This window comes from Balaenoptera physalus (genome assembly GCF_965194825.1).
Source record: "Balaenoptera physalus genome assembly, chromosome: 6".
Classification (NCBI taxonomy): Eukaryota; Metazoa; Chordata; class Mammalia; order Artiodactyla; family Balaenopteridae; genus Balaenoptera; species Balaenoptera physalus.
Genome location: NC_138885.1, coordinates 56,936,324 through 56,958,062, shown reverse-complemented (window position 1 = coordinate 56,958,062; position 21,739 = coordinate 56,936,324). Strand labels below are relative to the sequence as shown.

The following is a 21,739-nucleotide window of genomic DNA, read 5'->3' as shown; positions in this document are numbered from 1 at the left end:
TTTGCTGACCCTCTGTTGTAGAATACTTATTTAGATCTTAGAGTTTTAAGCAGACATTTCTAAATAAGTCTAGCATAGTTATATGGGTCATTCCTCTAAAATCCTTCAGTGAATATTTGGAAGGGTCAGGAGTTATATGACTTTTGACTAGCAGTACTGATAATGTACCTGCTTTGTCAGCTAAACTCCTACCTTAATTCTTTCCCCTCAGTGCTCTTTTGCTTTATTTAGTCTTTCAACTTCACACTAGCTGGCTATCCCTCTGCAGTGTCCTTGCAGCTCAGGTTTGGACAATTGACTGATGTGAGTCTCAGTGACCAGTTGTTCCCTGTGAAGTTCATCTCAAGGAGAAGTCCAGTTCTGGAAGCACCCCACCAATACTCCCATCTATCAGAGGCAGCAAGAACTATAACCCCCCAGCTGTAGCCTGCTGGCTCTGCCCTAACACTTAGGCTCCAAGTAGAGAACTACTCAGAAATAAGTGGATAGTTAGTAAATGAAATAGCCTGGTGCGGAACTCAGATATTCTGACTGTATTTATGAGAATAGTGCTATATCATCGTATAGGCATAGTTCATTAGATGTTTAGCTCACATTTACACTTTCTACTTCCTCCTCATTCAAGAAATCGAATATATAACATTTTGTTAGATAATTACACATCAGAATTAAAACCCTACATTCGAGCATAACATTATGCTTATATTTACTGACTTTCAATTTGGAGTGCTTTCATTTATCTATATATTTGATGTTATGAATAGTCACTAAACTAGCATGAGTAATTTTATATAATTCTGTTTTTATCCTCAACCTTGTATAAAGTTCCTTTCTAACTCACCTCCATTTCTTACCTTGGAATTAGCTTGCGCTCAATGCTAACATCAGGTTCGAGGTGTTCAGTGCGTTTGGGGATCAAAATACCATCAATTTTGCCCATAGCTACTAGCCACAAGGCAGGTCCTCTGCCTATCAGATTTTCTGGCTCAGACGGCAGTTTCCTTATCATTTCTTTGTCTTCCCAGTCACTCTGTCTCAACTGGTAAAGCAAGAATTTTCCATCTGATTCCTTCTCTTGACAGTGAATGACTTATCTATGACTAGTTTCTCCAATTATAAGGAATTGTTGTTCCAGCATCCTGAATCAGTTATTTGAACTCCATACACCTCTTTCCTTCCACACACTGAAGAAAAGGGAGATTAGAGCCAGGTAGCTACATCTTGCAACAACGGCATTCAACTGGCATTTCACAGTCAAATGTGAATGAATAGGTGCCCCTTTACTTCTTTAAATAATGTAGCAAATATCTTCTTCCTAGTAAAGTTCAGGGAATTGCTCTAATAAGTGATGTTTAAAATGTAAAAGTTGAAATTAGCTTCGAATACTTTTTAAAAAGTTATCTAAAAGTTATTAAAAAGGTATCTAAAGTTACCATACGTGTTGAGGGAATTCCCTGGCGGTCCGGTGGTTAGGACTCGGCGCTTTCACTGCTGGGGCCCAGGTTCGCTCCCTGGTCAGGGAACTAAAGATACCGCGTGACGCCTGGCAAAAAACTCATAGCAAGCAAGTAGGTAAAAGAGTCGTATTGAGGCTTTCATGTACCATGAAATACCAACATAGATGTTTTAAAAATGATGAACTAACCTATTTCAAGAACGTTTGGAGAACGGTTTGTTCACTTAATCTTTCATTCTCCTTGGTTTGAAAATCGCTCTGATAGTTGTCTATTTCAATTTCTTGTTATTTTAGACCACTCGGAGTGTAGATGAGTAATTTTATCTCAACCACTTTTCCCTTATGCAGCAAAGAGACAGTTGCTTGTTCATGGAAAGCGAGAGGAGAGAATAGCGGAGGGGCTGTGGAGAAGGACTCTCGCAGAGCCCCCTGCCAGTGCCGGAGAGCTGCTTTACTGAGTGGGGTGGAGGTGGGACTTGGAGATGATAATCAAGTAAAACGGGGAACATTCTCACAAAGAGCACCGACGTGTGCTGAGAACTGCGGAGGGTGTGCAACCTTGAAGCATTTTTCTGTGATTCTCGAAATCTGCTTTTGTTCAGCTGACATTAAAATTGTTCACTTTGTTTTTTAAATTCTAAAGATGCCAAAAATTCACTGGCTAAAAATATGAGGGGAAAAGCCTTGAGTAAAAAATGTAACCAATTAAAGTGCCGAGTGAAAAGTCTTGTACAAGAGGGCAAAGCACCCTTGGATCAAAGTATTCAGGTCCTGTTGTGAACCTTTGAAGAGAAAATGCAGCATCCTAAATGCATGACAATGAAAAAGGGACAAAGACAGATGGGAAGAGAGGGAGAGGAAACTGCTCTCCTTTTGTCTTCTCCTCACTCTTTACCCTTTCAGATTTATTGCCAATAGCAAGCGTTTGTTTGGGTGTTTGTTTTGGTCCTTTTTTCCCCCTCTCCTTTTGAAGGTAATAACTATTGTAAAGCTGCTTCACTGCAGGAACTGAGGCTTCTGCCAAGTGCTCCTTCTTTTATGGGAACGAAAGCACACTTACTGTGTGAAGCATTCAGAACTTACTCTGGCTGTCCTGCTTCCAAGTTGAGAGCATATTTTACCCTTCCCAATTTTTGAGTTATGTTAACAGCTGAAGAGAAACGTGACTTTTGGTCACTAGGAAAAGGTTCTGCCGGGTTGTATGGGCACGCAATAGCTCCAGAGTTGTTCTTTTAATGAAAAGAATATAAACTAAATTCCTGCTGAAATCTCTCGCTGAAAATGCAGGTTGTAGGTGGAGGAGTGGCAATGTTTTGTGACTTTCACTGTGCAACACAGGTTGCAAAAGCCTTTTACACGTATAACCTGTTTCCCTGTTTTACCCATTTAAACTTGATATCAAGGTATTGCTCTTCAGAGACTATTTTCTTGGTACCTTCCTCTGCAAAGGCAGAGACTAATAGATACATGGTAGCAATAGCAGCCTCAGTGAAAGAGTTCTAAAAATACGGTACCTTTCAAAACCTCTGCTGATACAGAAGGCTCAGAAATGATATCTGGATATTGCTTTAGGAAAATATTCAGCCCAGAGGGCATACACTGAATGAAACAGGGGCAAGAATATCATGCAATCTACATTTCCCCTTAAAAACGTCTGCCCCTTGCCACTTGGTTTCCACATATCATTTCAAAGCCTTTCCTGTTATTTTTAGATAAGGATTTTTTTTCAGCTGTGTGGAAACGTATTATAAAAAGTGTAATGGTTATTTTAAACATCTGATAGGTAAGTTTTTTATGTGGTTATTGAAGTGACACTGAAGAGGGTCGCCGTAGGAACCCAAAGCAAAATTGCAAAATGGGGGTTTGCAGGCCATATCTGGACCACAGATGAGTTCAGTTTGATCTATAATATTTTAGAAAACTTTGAGCCAACGTTTAAATTCTTTAAATTTCACTTTAAAAAGTAGAGGTTTCCAGCTTCTCCTGAAAACTTGGAAGACTTCTTAGAAGACACTAGGCCTGTATTCTCAAATGACAAAATTGACCTTGAGCTAAGTAACAGTAGCTCCTAAATGGCAGCTCTGGCCAGGGTTTGCCGGAATCCCTGACACCAGTCCGTGTGCTTAGACAGTGCATGTATTATGTATCTGCCCTCCTCTCACTGCATCCATGCATGTCACCTGCTCTTCAGACTTTGAGTGCGTGATCCTTGTTCCACTAAAACATGAAAACTGGAGTGTGTCTTCTTGCAAATATTAATGGATAATAGAGCTAACATGTTGGCACTTTCTGAGTGTGTGTACGTGAACACTGGTTTATGATGAGAGTTTGTGCAATTCTATCGCCTGGTGCACTCAGCTTTCCATAGTATCAGTACCAAAAAACTGACAATAGGCCTGGGTCATCAGCAAATCAGAAAGAAACAAAAACAGAAAGTTTTAAACTAACCCAGAATCTTGATCAAAAACATCTAGAAATAAACTAATCTAACTTTATCGTACATGCATGTTTTGTATTTTCTGGGTTCACATTGTTGTTTCAAATTACTATGGTGGTTCCCATAGTCATTTTAGTGCTTTAGAGTCTATAAAGGATTTACTGGGCTAATTCTGAGCAACTGGATTTCAAAGCTCCTTTTGAATCTTGGAGGTAATTTTGGATGTCAGATTCATTTCGTGTGACTATGAAGCTAAGCTATTTAACATTTGACCATCTCTGCTCTATGATTGGTGACTCCTTGGCTGTCACTCTTTGAAACTAGTGTATTCCTACTCATTCTTTTCTCATTATCTCTTGTTGGATAATCATGCATGTACAGAAGGATGAGTTCCCTTCAAAATCCACTCTTAAATGAACAAGTTTCATTCCTTCAACATCCACTGTTTAATGACCAAGCTGTAAGCCTTCATAATTTTAGTGGCAATGCACATTTTTTGAGTATATATTGGGCAGCCTGCAAGGGTACAGATTTTAAGTTCAACAAACATTCAGCAGGGAAAGGTATTTCTAACGGTTGGGGCAAACACAGAAGTGCTTAGGAACAGCTTGAGTAGAGCATTAGCAGAGGGAATGATGACTAATAAGCCAGGCAAAGGTATTCTAAACACATACAGTGAGAAAACCAAAGGCTTAGAGATAGGGAGCTTGAGATGCTGGAAGAAGTATGAACAGATCTGTCGGTGGAGTAAAGGTTCGCAAGAGAAACTGGGGGCCTTCAGTTCCAAGCTTAGGAGCTCAAAGTGTATTCTATATGGATAAGAAATAGTCATAGAAGACTCAGACCAGGGAGTGATGACATAGCTTTCATGAAGCTAATGGGGAAAAAGAGTTTCTTCATTCAATAAATATGTACTAAGTACGTGTTCTATACCACGCACACTGTTTCTAAGTGCTAAAAATACAAGCATGAATGAAGAGATCAAAATGTAGAATTAATCATAGAAGAAACAAGCAAAACACAGGAAGACTAGTTAGGGTATTATTAAAAATACAAAGCTGCTACTTATAGCTCTACATCAAACACATACATACATGCAGACACACACACACACACCATCCATGCTGTCTTGTCTTCAGCCACACTGAAGTGTTCTGACATCCCCACTGCACCTTCTACATGAGCAGTTAAGAACCTCTGCTCTAAAGAACCAATGTTACAGATGGTTGCCTATCTTATCACTCAGTTGTTTTAAGGAATGGAGAAAATGCCAATAAACACTGGATTGAGAGGTTTGGTTTTCAGGATTTTGCTCAGACAATCACCACCAACAAGGAACAAACACCTGGGTCCAGGGATTCTCAACACTTCACCATCATGTGTTATTTCTTTTTTTTTTTAAAGCCAACACTTATATAGTGCTTACTTAAAGCCAGACACTGTTTTAGATACTTTATCTTAAACTTATATTAGGTTTTAATCATTCTTCATTTTTTTTTCTCAAGGATTAGAATGAATTCCATTTAATCACCACAATAAACCTAAAACCATCTTATAGGTTTAATAGGTTTTATATTATCAAGTTTATAGATGATAAAATTGAGGCATATTTGGAAACTTGTGGATGGTTAGGACTACACTGACAAGCTTTACTGCCCCACTAATATCACTGAATCTAACCTTGATTCTTTCATCTGTGTGATTCTTTAAATAGTAGCAACAACAACATAAGATCATTTATTAGGTGCCTACCATGTGTTTCCACACTATATGTTGAAACTAATATTAGGTGATTCTAAAAATATACTCACTTTTTCTATTTCATAGCTGTCCCATCTGGCATTCTGTCACTCTGATCTTCCCTGTCTCTAGGCCTGGATGACACCCACAATATTCTTTCTTTGGTCTTTATCCAGGATGATAGGGAGTATATAGACGGTGGCTGATTGACTCCTTTTAGGTGCATATCATATACTTTCACTCAAATACTCACTACCCTTAAAAGCCATTCTACTTATTCCTAGTAGTTCTCTTTTGCACTTTGTTGGACAGCGATTCCAGTCTTTTACCCTCCCAGAAGTTCCCAGTTTCTGCCCTACACTCATCATTCTTAGTAAATGGCCATGGAGAAAATGAGCTTCCTTAGCTTCGCTGTTCTAACATTTGCAAGTTCCTCTTTATCCTCACCTATCTCTCTCCCCTACTTTTATCCTGTCTTAAAGGATGAGGTCTTCCCCTAGAGAGGAAGCTAATTGCTCTACTTATGCCTCTAAGCCTGTGTCCTTTGATTTTTTTTTCTGGGATTTTGATTCTCAATGGTTTCATTTTTCTTAATTTTTTTTTTTTCTTTCTCTAGTCCCTACCTCCTATTCCTTGGCATACAAATATGTTTAAACCTACCTTAGTTTTAGTAAACCCAGACTCTTTCTGGACCCTGATAATACTTTAGCTACTATCCTAGTTGTAGTTGTTTAATTGTTTTGTCCTAAGGATCCCCCTAAAGCTAGTCAATACATTACTTATTTAATCAACAAATAACTGTTGAGTGTCTACTATATGCTAAAAACTATTCCAAACTCTAGTGAATGAGCTTGGAATAAAAGTCTCTGTCCCTGTGACTATTAGATGGCAGGAAGGAAACAACAATATACTTTATAAGACAATATTATACTATGTTTTAACATTAATAAGAGCCAAGAAGTTAAATAAGTAGGCAAGGGTGATAAGGGGGCTATCATTTAAAATGGGGCAGTAAGGGAAGGGGTCACTGAGAAACAACATTGGAGGAGCATGTAAATGAAAGTGATATCTGGGCAGAGAAGAAAGCAAGTGCTAAGGCCTCAAGATTGAAGAGTTCCTGGTTATTCAACAAAACTAGAAGGAGGTTAGTCTGCCCAGAGCCGACTGAGAGGGAGAGTGGCAGGAAGAGATGATGTCAGGTGTATCAGATGATGTCACTTTGCTTCTGCTCTATCCCACTCCATCTTTTACCTGTTTTGGGTACTCGTTATATCTTTATGTCAAAGCTATTTACACACATGCTCCATCTACTTTGAACATCATTTTCTTTACAGTAGGGTGTGATCTTGTTCGTTGTTGCATCCCTCACAGCCCCTACTTTTGTTTTTATGATACAATAGATGTGCTTGGAATTAAATGAAATAAATGAAATTATGACTTTAAAAATGAAGCATTTCTTTTTTTTTAAAAGTATTTATTTATTTATTTATGGCTGTGTTGGGTCTTCGTTTCTGTGCGAGGGCTTTCTCTAGTTGTGGCAAGTAGGGGCCACTCTTCATTGCGGTGCGCGGGCCCCTCACTATCGCGGCCTCTCTTGTTGCGGAGCACAGGCTCCAGACGCGCAGGCTCAGTAGTTGTGGCTCACGGGCCCAGCCGCTCCGTGGCATGTGGGATCTTCCCACACCAGGGCTCGAACCCGTGTCCCCTGCATTGGCAGGCAGATTCTCAACCACTGCGCCACCAGGGAAGCCCTGAAGCATTTCTTTTTAAACATATTTAAAATTATTTCTTTAAATTTTTTCAGATGACATTGGGTGCTAACTACATGGTATGTAATAAAAACTGTATAATTCATGTACTCCAGTCTTAAGCAGAATGATAACTAAATTTGGCCATTATCTACTGATGTCAAAACCTTCTCCTTAAAGGTTAATGATTCTAGTGCTTTTTACCTTTTTTGAATTTATGAATTCTGTACTTGATTTTTTAAATCTAAAGGAGTATTGAATAAGTTTCCAAATGCAATCTCAAATTTCTAGCCAAGATTAAAAAAAACTTAACAGAAATGGAATCCATTAGATGTTTTATACTCCCATGGATTTGGATTCTCTTCCTTTGATTTCCAAATGCAAGGAGAAGAAATAACATTCTCTAAATGTGAAACCTCTTAGGGGAAAAATTATGGACTGTCAAAAGGTGTGTTAATAAGTTGTGTCCTTGGGCTTAAGTGGATGCATGTTCTAATGTGCTGTGAGGGAACACCAAGAAGCTGGAGATGTTCCATGGCTTTCAGAAATGGAAAACTTCCCCACTCCAACTGTGCTCGTTAAAGTTCTCCGTAACAAACATTGTAAAGAATAAAGTGTTGGTTTAAATGACCCGACCAACCTCTAACTATGGCTATTACCTTTTTAAGTGTGAGAGACAGTTTAAAGCAGTTTTTATTTCCTGTGTGGACAAACATGATTCCAAGCTTCTTCCCTCCTCCTGTCAGCTGCATTTCAGAGTCACTTCCCTATGTATGGAGGCAATTAGAGGTAAATAGTTTATCAAGAGCTCTGCAAGCTTCTGAAATAAAGATATGTTGCAGAGATACCAAATAGTATATTTTTTAGAAGGAGTCTGAACACCCTTGATTATGTGAAATGGTAGGATGATCAAAGGTAAAAATTTTGTAGGAAGGCCTGTCTGAGCTTCTGACTGGGATCAGCCATATGCTTTCTGTGACCTTGTCAGGTTACCTGTCATCTCTGTACTTCAGTATTCGCCTCTGTAAAATGGAGATACCAGGGGTGCCTACCCTAGAGCTTTTATAAGGATCGAATAGTGGACGTGAAGTGTGTAGCGAACATTCAGTATATGAGAAGCGTTCCTATTATCACCATCATTCATATTAATATCAAGGTCATCTACAAAATTACTAAAGCCATTTTTTAGGAGATTATAGTTACCCTTCCACCAGTTTTTTAGTTTTGGAAAGGTTCTTGGTTTCTTAATGTTTTTGTAGATTAAAAGGTGAACTTTAAATATTTCCAGGGTTTACCAGGTTGGCTAAGTCATCTTAACTGCAACAAAGCACCATGGTCTCCAGCAAAGCTCCCTAAACACTTCTGTCTTTGGGTAATGGAGCACAAAAGGTTTTACATTTAGCAGGGCACTCTTCTGTGACTCAAAGTGTACCTCTGTGGGCATGCACAGCAGAAGCTCAGCAGAAATATCAGGAACTTTGAAATGTGAAATCTGACTTTTAAATCAAGTACGTTTGTGTAGACTGTGTTTTCTTCCCAACGTTCTAATTTTATTGCATTATGAATGCTCTGGCTGGAAGCACTGGCTGACAGTTGGTTGAGAGTGTTTTAACTTAATTTTAAATGCATTTTAAGGATTTTTCCAATTCATTCCCCAAAATTCATTGATAAGGAAAAGATTCACTGGCTTTATTATTAAATACCAACTTTTTGCTGGATGCTCACATCAAGGTTTAAATGGGCAAAGGCTAATTTAAAATCTGAAATTACTTGAGTTGGGTCTTGCTGGTCACTTATAACACAACATTTTAGCAGCCCAAGGATAACAGTGGGTATCATTAATTGGACAAATCTCTAAACACCAATGTAGAACATTTTTACAATTTATACTATTTTTACTAATTACACCAGACAAGACACAAAAGAGTTATGTCCAGACATAGTTTTTCCCTTTGAGGCATGAGGCAAACAACTTGAATCCACCTTATTGTTTCAATGCTTTGAAAAGGCAAATGTTATGTAATGTTACAGTCTTCCCATAAGTGAGGAGGGTAGTTCAAGATTTATAAATCTTATCTGTTTGAGCAGGACGCTAGTGATAATAAAATTGCCACTCCACCCTTCGGCTACTCAAAATTTCTGTTCTTTAAATACTTAGAAAATATGCCACCCCATACCTTGTTTCACTTTAAATAGATATTATCTCTAGTTGTATGTCAAGAAACAGGCGTAGAGCATGTGCCTGTGGTTCCAATACAACCCTGTTACTGAATATGCTATGTGATCTGCATGTAAATTCTATAGTATATACATCCGTTGTTAGTTATTAGATTATTTTGGGATAAATTTCCTAACATTATGAAATGTTTTTATCAGCTTTTCTCTTGATTCTAGTATGATTTAATGAGTTCCATATAGCTTTGAGTTTGTGAATAGAATGCATGGTAATATAAATGAATTGTGATTTACGAATATGATTTACAAAAGAAAAAATCCATAATGACAAACTATTTAGAAGTGTTAAGAAATTAACTCATTTATTTTAAGTTTTACCCATTTTAATTTTGCCAAAACACGGATTTTCAAAAATATGAGAATCTTTCTTGCTGTAAGGTTTTTTTCTTTGAATTTCTTCTTCCTTTCCTTCAACTCTACTTCAAATCAGACTTTAATTAAGAGAGCAGATAAAAAAAAAATACTCATTTAGGTTTCTGGTATCTTTGTGTACTCTGCCTGGCCATAAAGTCATTTTGACTTTAATCACCTAGAGATGCCAAATGGGGTTTGGGATTTCAGAGACAGCTGGCTAATACTCAGGCTCAAAACAGCAGGGAAACTGGGAGGGGGATGGATAGAAATTGTCTCTCGCATTGCCCAGTAGGGTTCTTTTCCTGTCTTATGGAGCTGGAAAGAGGAAACTCTAGCTGGATGAGGCTGTGGATTATTTTTTGAATCATGTATTTAAAAATAATAACTCTTCCAAAGACAAAAGCTGCTGAAAATTTGACCCTTACTTTCACCCTAAACCAAGACAAACCAATTCATAAAATATAGGCTATAATTTCTGTACAACCAAATGTTGCATTTCAAATCAGTTTAAACTCATGGGAGAAAAGATAATGTCCATAATGTCTTTCTCTGAGATTTCAATAATTTGATTGCTTCCCTAATTGACTTTATTTTTTTCATTGGACACAGTAAAGTAAGAATAATGCTTTGCCATTATTTTGCACCTTTTAATTTTCAAATCTATCAACACCTACCTACCCTGCAAACAGGCACATTTCTCTGGGGAAACTAAAGTACAGGAAATATTATGTGATTTAGTCAAGGTCAAACATAATTTCTATGGCTAGGGAGATAGGACATCTAAAATGATATTTCTACTCTGGAAAATATTATCCCAATATTTTTCAAAAAGCTCACATACATAGTTATTTGCTAATATAGTTTTGACGGTAACCCTTTAATATATTTGAGTAGCAGAAGTCATAGTATTACTATAAACTGATGTCTTGCACCTTTATATATTTTCCATGTGAATGAAAAGCATTCTATTATTCTTTCCTCTGCCCTTTTCTGAGAAATTCACATATGATTTTTGAGCAGTTGGCAGATTGATTACTTGATTAGGGTACCTTCTACTGTTTCTGTCACTTTCTTAAGATCATATATGATGCCTCAGAAGTGCTAGAAGCTCTAGCTATGAGATAATTGAATCACCATTTCAAATGACTTCTGTTACCCTTCTAGTACCATTGTGACTGCGGTGACAGGTAATGCCTGTCCAGAAAAAGTCAATGTTATTCTTTGGCCAAATTGTGAAGTAGTTAAATTTAACTTTTATGTTTCTTTATTTGTTTCATCATTTAAAAAAATACCTGCTCCTTAAAAAGAGATTGCTGTCAGGTAGACGTTATATATAAGTTTAACATTATCTGTGTTTAAATACAGATGTGTCTTTTGAAATTTTGCCATATATGATGAGACATTATATACTCATCCAAACTATTTCGTTCTCTGATATTTCATATTTCTGCCGGTCGTATTTTGTCAGGTATAGATGCTTAAGCTCTCTGTAATTGAGGCATCTCATATATAAAGTAAAGATAACGCTACCCACTTCATGGGTGGTTGTGAGGATCAAATGAGATATTGCATAATGCATGGTGTATAGTCATATCCACTACCAACTATTATTATCTATTATTTTTATTTACCTCCAACTACTATACATAATTAGATATCAAAACTGATCCTTTGTAATATTCATCACATCCAGCATTTTTTAAATCATTCATACCACCCAGATGATAGTCTAGGTCCTTGATGCCCTCCTGAACTACTGCAATATATACATATATTTAGATATCTATCTATCTATCTATCTATCTATCTATCTATCTATCTATCTATCTGTCTATCTATTTATCTATCTATATATCTTTACACAAACATTTATTGAGGTCCTACAAAGATCTAGTATTTTAGGAACCCCAGATTTCCAAAAATGAATCAAACACGCTTCCTCAAGAAGTATGCAGGCTGATTAGGAAGAAAAAATTTTGACAGAGATTTACAATTAATATGACTAAAGAGGATTAAAAAAAAAAAAAACAACTAACCTGGTAAAAGTAACAGTTAAGAGAGGGTACTCCACACAAAGACATCAGCTTGTTCTAAGGGACAGAGTGCTAAGAGAAAGAAGAATTAGAAATGCAGTGCTTTCGATGTATGAATAATAACTTAACTTAGAATTTGACTTCTTTTTGTTCAAATATTAGAACACGTCTTACATTCTTTCGTATTACATCTACAGAGTATTAACTATTTGACAGATTATCATGGGGTAATTGTTGCAATTAATTTTAGACTATTTTTAAGCAATTCCAGTAAATGATGAGTAATATCATTTGAGGCACAGCATTTCATTGATTTCACTAAAGTAGTAACACATTATATTCAAGGTAGGAACCAGATGTCTCTCCCTGCTGGTGAGTCATTTATTTGACAGAACAAATTGATATTATACAACTTACTTTACTACTGTGGCTAATCTATGCATAATATAGTGTAATGGCCTCAGAATTCAATACTCTGGCAGGAAGGAGAGAGACACTGGATAGAGGTCTTGCTCTGTCAGATTTCCAAAGTGAATATTGTGCTTATCACAATCAGTAATAACAATGATGATGATAATATACTGAATGTTGTTTATGATTCATACTGGCTGATATTTCTCACTCTTCTTGTTTGTCTTTAAAAGGACTAAACATTTTTTTTTGAGATTTCAACTTTTTTTTTTTTGAGATTAAGCCAGGCATTGAAGTGATTTGCAAAATGTGTAACAATGCCAACCTTCTCATGAGTAATTTTTGTTTTGAAAAATTATATTTACAAATACGATATTTATGTTAACATGTAATGAGTTTATTACTGTTACTTTAAAATAAAATAAATAAACATTTTAAAAATATCTCAGCTCTAACTTCTAATACAGGAAATATGGGTAGGAATAGCTCACATAAACACGGGCCTTTGGGGATTCTGAATACTTCTTAAGATCATAAATACTGAGACAAAGAAGTTTGAGAATTAAACTAAGTGTGTTATATAGCTTGACAATTTAAAAGTCTATCTTGGGAATAATCCTTTAAAATGTAGGATGAAGTGGACTCACCTCAATATAATTGAATGTTTCTTAAATATATCTAAAACCCTGCATTATACATTTGCTGGATATAGAATTCTGGGAAAATCTTGTGCTACCTCCTGTGACTTTCATGTTTTCTAATAAGAAGTTCATCCTCACTGAAATTATTAATCCCCTATAGGCAAAGTGTTATTTTGCTATTTTCAAGATTTTTTTCTTTGTCTTTAGTTTTCAAAAGTTTCATCATGTGTCTTGGTGTGGACTTCTTTGAGCTTATTCTATGAGGATTTCACACAGCTTCCTGATTCTGTAGGTTTATGTCTTTTGCTAAATTTTGGAAGTTTTCAGCTATTACATCTTTTTTTTTAAACATCTTTATTAGAGTATAATTGCTTTACAATGATGTGTTAGTTTCTGCTTTATAACAAAGTGAATCAGCTATACATGTACATATATCCCCATATCTCCTCCCTCTGTGTCTCCCTCCCACCCTCCCTATCCCACCCCTCTAGGTGGTCACAAAGCACCGAGCTGGTCTCCCTGTGCTATGCAGCTGCTTCCCACTAGCTATCTGTTTTACATTTGGTAGCATATATAAGTCCATGCCACTCTCCCACTTCGTCCCAGTTTACCCTTCCCTCTCCCCCTGTCCTCAAGTCCATTTTCTACATCTGCGACCTTATTCCTGTCTTGCCCCTAGGTTCTTCAGAACCACTTTTTTTGTTTTTAGATTCCATATATATGCGTTAGCATACGGTATTTGTTTTTCTCTTTCTGACTTACTTCACTCTATATAACAGACTCTAGGTCCATCCACCTCCCTACAAATAACTCAATTTCGTTTCTTTTTATGGCTGAGTAATATTCCATTGTATATATGTGCCACATCTCCTTTATCCAATCATCTGTTGATGGACACTTAGGTTGCTTCCATGTCCTGGCTATTGTAAATAGTGCTGCAATGAACATTGTGGTACATGACTCTTTTTGAATTATGGTTTTCTCAGGTTATATGCCCAGTAGTGAGATTGCTGGGTCATATGGTAGTTCTATTTTTAGTTTTTTAAGGAACCTCCATACTGTTCTCCATAGTGGCTATATCAATTTACATTCCCACCAACAGTGCAAGAGTGTTCCCTTTTCTCCACACCCTCTCCAGCATTCATTGTTTGTAGATTTTTTGATGATGGCCATTCTGACTGGTGTGAGGTGATACCTCATTGTAGTTTTAATTTGCATTTCTCTAATGATTAATGATGTTGAACATTCTTTCATGTGTTTGTTGGCAATCTGTATATCTTCTTTGGAGAAATGAAGGTCTTCTGCCCATTTTTGGATTGGGTTGTTTGTTTTTTTGACATTGAGCTGCATGAGCTGCTTGTAAATTTTGGAGATTAATCCTTTGTCTGTTGCTTCATTTGCAAATATTTCCTCCCCTTCTGAGGGTTGTTTTTTCATCTTGCTTATGGTTTCCTTTGCTGTGCAAAAGCGTTTAAGTTTCATTAAGTCCCAATTGTTTATTTTTGTTTTTACTTCCATTTCTCTAGAAGGTGGGTCAAAAAGGATCTTGCTGTGATTTATGTCATAGAGTGTTCTGCCTATGTTTTCCTCTAAGAGTTTTATAGTGTCTGACCTTAGACTTAGGTCTTTAATCCATTTTGAGTTTATTTTTGTGTATGGTGTTGGAGAGTGTTCTAATTTCAGTCTTGTACATGTAGCTGTCCAGTTTTCCCAGCACCACTTATTGAAGAGGCTGTCTTTTCTCCATTGTATATTCTTGCCTCCTTTATCAAAGATAAGGTGACCATAGGTGCGTGGATTTATCTCTGGGCTTTCTATCCTGTTCCATTGATCAATATTTCTGTTTTTGTGCCAGTACCATACTGTCTTGATTACTGAAGCTTTGTAGTATAGTCTGAAGTCAGGGAGCCTGATTCCTCCAGCTCCGTTTTTCTTTCTCAGGATTGCTTTGGCTCTTCGGGGTCTTTTGTGTTTCCATACAAATTGTGCAATTTTTTGTTCTAGTTCTGTGAAAAATGCCACTGGTAGTTTGATAGGGATTGCATTGAATGTGTAGATTTCTTTGGGTAGTATAGTCATTTTCACATTGTTGATTCTTCCAGTCCAAGAACATGGTACATCTCTCCATCTGTTTGTATCAGCTTTAATTTCTTTCATCAGTGTCTTATAGTTTTCTGCATACAGGTCTTTTTTCTCCTTAGGTAGGTTTATTCCTAGATATTTTATTCTTTTTGTTGCAATGGTAAATGAGAGTGTTTCCTTAATTTCTCTTTCAGATTTTTCATCATTAGTGTATAGGAATGCAAGAGATTCCTGGGCATTAATTTTATTTCCTGATACTTTACCAAATTCATAGATTAGCTCTAGCAGTTTTCTGGTAGCGTCCTTAGGATTCTCTATGTATAGTATCATGTCATCTGCAAGCAGTGACAGTTTTACTTCTTTTTCTCTGATTTGGATTCCTTTTATTTCTGAAAGAGCTTAACATTTTGAAAATCATATTTTATCTCCTTGTAATGCCCTTTAGAAATTGAAATTGGTTGAATTATACAATGCTGATGAGCACCTAGATAGAAGCTTTAATTTGTTCTTAAATGTTTATGAGATTAAACACTAACCCTTAAGCTTCATTTTAAATTGTCTAGGTACTGGCTTTTAGAGGTATTTTGAGGGGTTATGAGACGATAATTTTGAAGACAATGTTACGTGTGCCCAAATAATAGCCATTTCTAACCGAAACTAGCATATCTGGCTTCTTCTGTCAATGTCATCTTTTTCTGGACACTTTGGTGCTGAAAATTGTAAGTAAGATTACTTTGAAGAGATTAAAATACTATGTAAATAGATTTTAATCAGGTTAAGTTTTTAGAAATGGTCTGTAAGCATTTATTAAACATTTCTAGGATATAAAATAGATTATTATGAAAAATAGATATATTTATATATTTGCTAAATATAATAATTCTCCAGGTAACTCATCAATGATAATCTCACTAGCAAAATTTTTATTATTCATGTTCCATAGAAAAAAAATTTTCAGATGTTTACACTAGATTAACTATAAATAAAATCTAAACCACAAGAATGAATGTGTCCTAATTACTTATATCTGATAATATTCAAAATGTCTTTTTTTTGTTGTTCCCCGATGAGTCCTTAAAACCATTATATTTTGACAGTGTCCTTAGTAACAATACATTGACTGTATTGTGATAGTTCTGAAAGAGCCAGGAGTGCAATATGCTTGTCATTTCTTACTAATTGAGCATCTGATTATGGAAAAAACTGTTGGTCCAGTTAGTTATAAAACCAATGCCCTGGCACAGAGGGCAAACACAGGATAATTCAGTTTCAAAAGAACAACCCCAAAACCTTAAAGAGAGCAACCAATATTTAACTATTTTAATAAGACAAAACTCTGATTTTAAAGACACCAAAACAGATTTGTTGTATCATGTTCATCCAGGAAAAAAAAAATCTAACTGAATGAGCAACAATCTTCCAATTTCTTAAAAAGTCTTTGACAGACTCAAAGAAGAAACAGATTCTTAAATGTTAAGGAAAAAACTGAGAGCAACAGTTTTGAAACCTCTGACACAATCACTAAGAAACAGATTCTGTTAGCTTCAAAGAAGTTGGAAAGGATCTTTATTTTTCAAATATGCTGACAGTCAGAAAGTAATGGATTTCTTAAAAGAAGAGAACATTCTTGCAATGTCTTCTTGCAAACATTTACATTTTTACATGTAGATTTCTAGAGTGGCTGTCTAGTAGAGTAAGGGCTGGCAGTTCCGACACGTTTAATTCAGCCCTTTTTCCTTTCCCATGCACACCAAAAGTGTGTATTTCACATTATGATCCTTACAGAGTAGAAACTTTCCCCTGAAAGGAAAGCAGAGAAGCTGACCCATGGAGCTCTCTCTCTGACTTTCTACTTACAAGGATGGTCAGTTTGCAGAACGAGCAGGGATTTGAAATAACATCTCATGGCTCCACAGCAAAACTGTAAATGGACGAAACTGTTTGTTTTTGGTCTTTTCCTAGAGTGATATTTAAAATGTCTTTTCTCTTCTCTTCCTCTTGGCTGAGGCCCTGGGAGATGGTGTACCCCACCATGTGTCTGTTCCCAAAACTCAGCACTTCCCACTCCACCATCATAGCACTCGCCCCAGCCAGGGGATAGTCAGTCTCAATCTTTGATATATTTATATATTCATTGGGAACTCTCAAAAACTTTTTTTGAAAAAGAAAGGAAATACATGAAGATTCATCAAGTTTGGGTTTTTTTCCACCACCCCTAGTATCATACTACAGAGGCAGATGCCGACTTGAAAGACTGGTCATAGCTATAAGGTATCACTGCTGCTTTTAATGGAAGTATATGTATATATTTACTTTTCTTGGTTTCCTAGGTCATGTTGTATGTTTCTTTCCTTGCCCTTTCACTTACATACTCCTTCAGAAAATGGGCAGTGGAGGGAAGTGGGAAGAGGGGCACAGGCTAAGAGCTGTAGAATTGAATGTTTCTTTCTCTGCTGTTCAAAGGAAAATCTTTTATTTTGATCATTTATGAGAGAGAAAACTGTTCACCAGAAACAGGAAAGACCATTTGTTAAGTTGTTAGAAGTGATTATTGGCTGTTTGTCAGCCCTTACTAAGGTAAAAGCAAGTAAAAAAGAGGCTATCAAATTTCAAGCAGATCACAAATGTCATAAATTTAAAAATATGAATGTTTGAAGAAAGATATAATCTGAACTAAGAAAAGATTCCATCACTTAGAGAAGTCAGTTGTAGACTACTGAATGCACACCTGATACAGTTCTACTGTATCTTTTTAATCAAAAAATTTTAGAATAAGGGTAGGAAGAGGTTTAAAAGTACAAATATGCCTGGCCAAAGAAAATATCTTCCTGCTCAGTAACTATTTCAGAATTAAATCTACTCTAGCATAAAACAAACTTGAGAATATAATACTTAACAGGTAACAGAACATAATTATCATTTAGAGGATATCTGAAATGCACCAAATATTTTATTTATTTATTTTAATTGAAGTATAGTTGATGTACAATATTATATGTTACAGGTGTACAATATAGTGATTCACAATTATTAAAGGTTATACTCTATTTACAGTTATTATAAAATATTGGCTACATTCCCCATGTTGTACAATATATCATTGCAGCTTATTTTGTACATAATAGTCTGTACCTCTTACTCCCCTACCCCTATTTTGCCCCTCTCACAACTGATAACCACTAGTTTGTTCTCTATATCTGTGAGTCTGCTTCTTTTTTGTTATATTCACTAGTTTGTTGTATTTTTTAGATTCCACATATAAGTGATATCATACAGTATTTGTCTTTCTCTGTCTGACTTATTTCACTTAGCATAATGCCCTCCAAGTCCATTCATGTTGCTGCAAATGGAAAAGTTTCATTTTTTATGGCTGAATAGTATTCCATTGTACATATATACCACATCTTCTTTATTTATTCATCTATTGATGAACACTTAGGTTGCTTCCATATCTTGGCAATTGTGAATAATGCTGCTATGAACATCAGGGTGCGTGTATCTTTCCAAATTAGTGTTTTTGTTTTTTTCAGATATATACCCAGGAGTGGAATTGCTGAGTCATATGGTAGTTCTATTTTCAGTTTTTTGAGAAACCTCCATACTGTTTTCCACAGTGGCTACCCCAACCTACATTCCCACCAGCAGTGTAGAGGGTTCTCTTTTCTCCACATCCTTACCAACACTTGTTAATGTTCTCTTTGATGATAGCCATTCTGACAGGTATGAGGTGATATCTCATAGTGGTTTTGATTTGCATTTCACTGATGGTTAGCAATGTTGAGCATCTTTTCATGTGCTGTTGGCCATATGCATTTCTTCTTTGGAAAAATATTTATATAGTTTTGCCGATTTTTTAATTGGTTTTTTTTTTTTCTGATGTCGAGTTGTTTGAGCTATTTATACATGTTAGATATTAACCACTTATCGGTCATATCATTCGCAAATATTTTCTCCCATTCAGTAGGTTGTCTTTTCGTTTTGTCAATGGTTTCCTTTGCTGTGCAAAAGCTTTTAAGTTTAATTACGTCCCGTTTGTTTATTTTCACTTCTATTTCCTTTGCTTTAGGAGACATATTTTTTTTTTCTTTCTTAAAATTTTATTTTTTATTGAAGTATAGTTAAATTACAGTGTTGTGTTAATTACTGCTGTACAGCAAAGTGACTCAGTTATACATATATATTCTTTTTCATATTCTTTTCCATTATAGTTTATCACAGTGTATTGCATATAGTTAGGAGACAGATTTTTAAAAATGCTATGATTTATGTCAAACAGGGTTCTGACTATGCTTTCCTCTAGGAGTTTTATGATTTCTGGTCTTACATTTAGGTCTTTAATCTATTTTGAATTTATTTTTTATATGTTAGAGAATGTTCTAGTTCATTCTTTTACATGTTAGCTATCCAGTTTTCTCAGCTGTCCAGTTTTCCCAGTTTTTATTGAAGAGACTGTTTTTCTTTCTCCATTGTATAGTCTTACCTCCTTCATTGTAGATTAATTGACCATAAGTATATAGGTTTATTTCTGGGCTGTCTATTCTGTTCCATTGATCTATGTGTCTGTTTTTGTGCCAATACCATACTGTTTTGATTACTATAGTTTTGTAGTATAGTCTGAAGTCAGGAAGCATGACTCGTCCAGCTCTGTTCTTCTTTCTCAAGATTGTTTTGGCTATTCAGGGTCTTTCGTGTTTCCATACAAATTTAAAATTACTTTTTCAAGTTCTGTGAAAAAATGCCATTGGTATTTTGATAGGGATTGCATTGAATGTGTAGATTGATTTGGGTAGTGTGGTCACTTTAACAGTATTAGTTCTATCAATCCAAATATTTTAGATGCACTTTCTCACTTAACAGCAACCCTGTGATGTTGGTCTTGTGGTCTCCATTTTGTAGATGAAGAAACTGAAGCTCATGGAATAATTTCCCCTCTAAGTAGTGCAGAGCCTAAGCATGAAATACAGGTCTGTTTAACTCAAAGCTGGTGCTCTTTCTAACATCCAGTTATTTGAATTTTGCTCACATGCAATTGATTCTTATGAGTCTCTAATTTTGAACAGTTATAAAAAGGAATGAGAGTCATATGAAGTAGAAAAGCTTTTTTGAGAAAATATAGCATATTAATAAGACTTGGAAAGATTAATTTATGCAATGAAAATAAAAAAAGAGGTAGATTGCAGTTATCCTATGAAATGAAAACTTATCTTCACTGACTCAGAGAAAAGAATCACAGTCAGGAGGAGTAATTAAAAGTAAGATTTATTGCTTACAAGTTGTCATGGCTTTCTATCCATAATCTTAAGTGCTAGAGTACATATCATTTCCAGACAGAGGCATTAATTTAACAGGATAAAACACTCTTTCTCTCTTTGATATCTGTAGTATTCCATTCATATATGTGAAATATCATCTTCTGGTAGGAATTAAATGTTTTATGGATCTGAAATAAAAACAGAAGAGTAACAGGCTTAACAGTGAGGAGAGGGAATTAGAGGAACAATGAGCTAAAGGCTGTGATTTTCAGTTTACCTATCCCAAGTATCTGAGCTTTGAATCTAATTTGTAAGTGCTATTGAACACTAGGAGAGTAATAGGGTGGCGTTAATTTTAGGAAACCTAAAATCTTACACTCAAACTGTTAGCAATCTACTGTAGGAAAATTAATATTCTTAGTTTTTATGGCCAGAAATTGAGACTCAAATGATATGAAGTTATTTTTCTTAGATAGAAAATCAGAGGTAAGAGATTAAAAGTAGAAACAATAGGAATATAAGGCGAGGCAGCTGAGGTAAACCAAAGCTAGTTGTCTACTCATTAAATCTTCTCAGCAATAGATTGACAACTGGTTATTATTATTTTTATTTTTAACACTTTATTATAAAATAAAGTGAAGATACAGAAAACCACACAAAACAAATGCATAGCGTTATGAGTTATTATAAGACAGATATTCTTCTACCCCCACCTAGGTCAAGAAATATAATTATAATCACCTACCCCAGAAGCTCTTTCCTACCCCTTACCAGTATCAACCTCTCCTTTTCCTCCCCCCAAATAACCATTACTCTGCCCTTAATATTCATTAATTCCTAGAATTTCTTTTTAGATTTATCACCCATGTGTAGCCATAGAAAACATAGTTTATTTAGTGTTACCCACTCTTTTTCAACTTAGTGTGTTTCAAGCTACAGGTTCTCCCTTCAGCCCTTGATTTTTCTTTTAGTTTATTTTTACTAGCGCCCATGTCATTTGACCTGTAGCATTCGCATAATCTGCATTTTGCTGATTGCATACTCATGGTATAGTGCAACATGATTCTCTGTCCTCTGTATTTCCTACAAGTTTGCAGATGGATTCAGAAACTGGATCAGAATCATTTCCATCACCTTGGCAAGACTGTGGGTAGCAGTATATTCTTTTCTCAGGTAGCACATAATATCTGGTTGCCTCTCTTTTTGGGATGCTAACAGTCATCAGCGCTCAATGCCTAGATCCATTTATTTATTGGCTATTACAAACTTTGGGCATTTCTTTTTCATTTATTAATTGAAATAGTTTTATAAAGAGATACTTCCCCCATCTTTTATTTAGTTAGCAGGGGT

At 35.8% G+C, this 21,739-nt stretch overlaps 1 protein-coding gene across 1 annotated transcript in view; it reads left to right on the top strand.

Annotated features, from left to right (window-relative positions):
• Positions 1–21,739, top strand: part of KCNH7 (potassium voltage-gated channel subfamily H member 7) — a 449,505-nt gene that overhangs the window by 122,184 nt on the left and 305,582 nt on the right. The gene's annotated exons all lie outside the window — the stretch shown is intronic.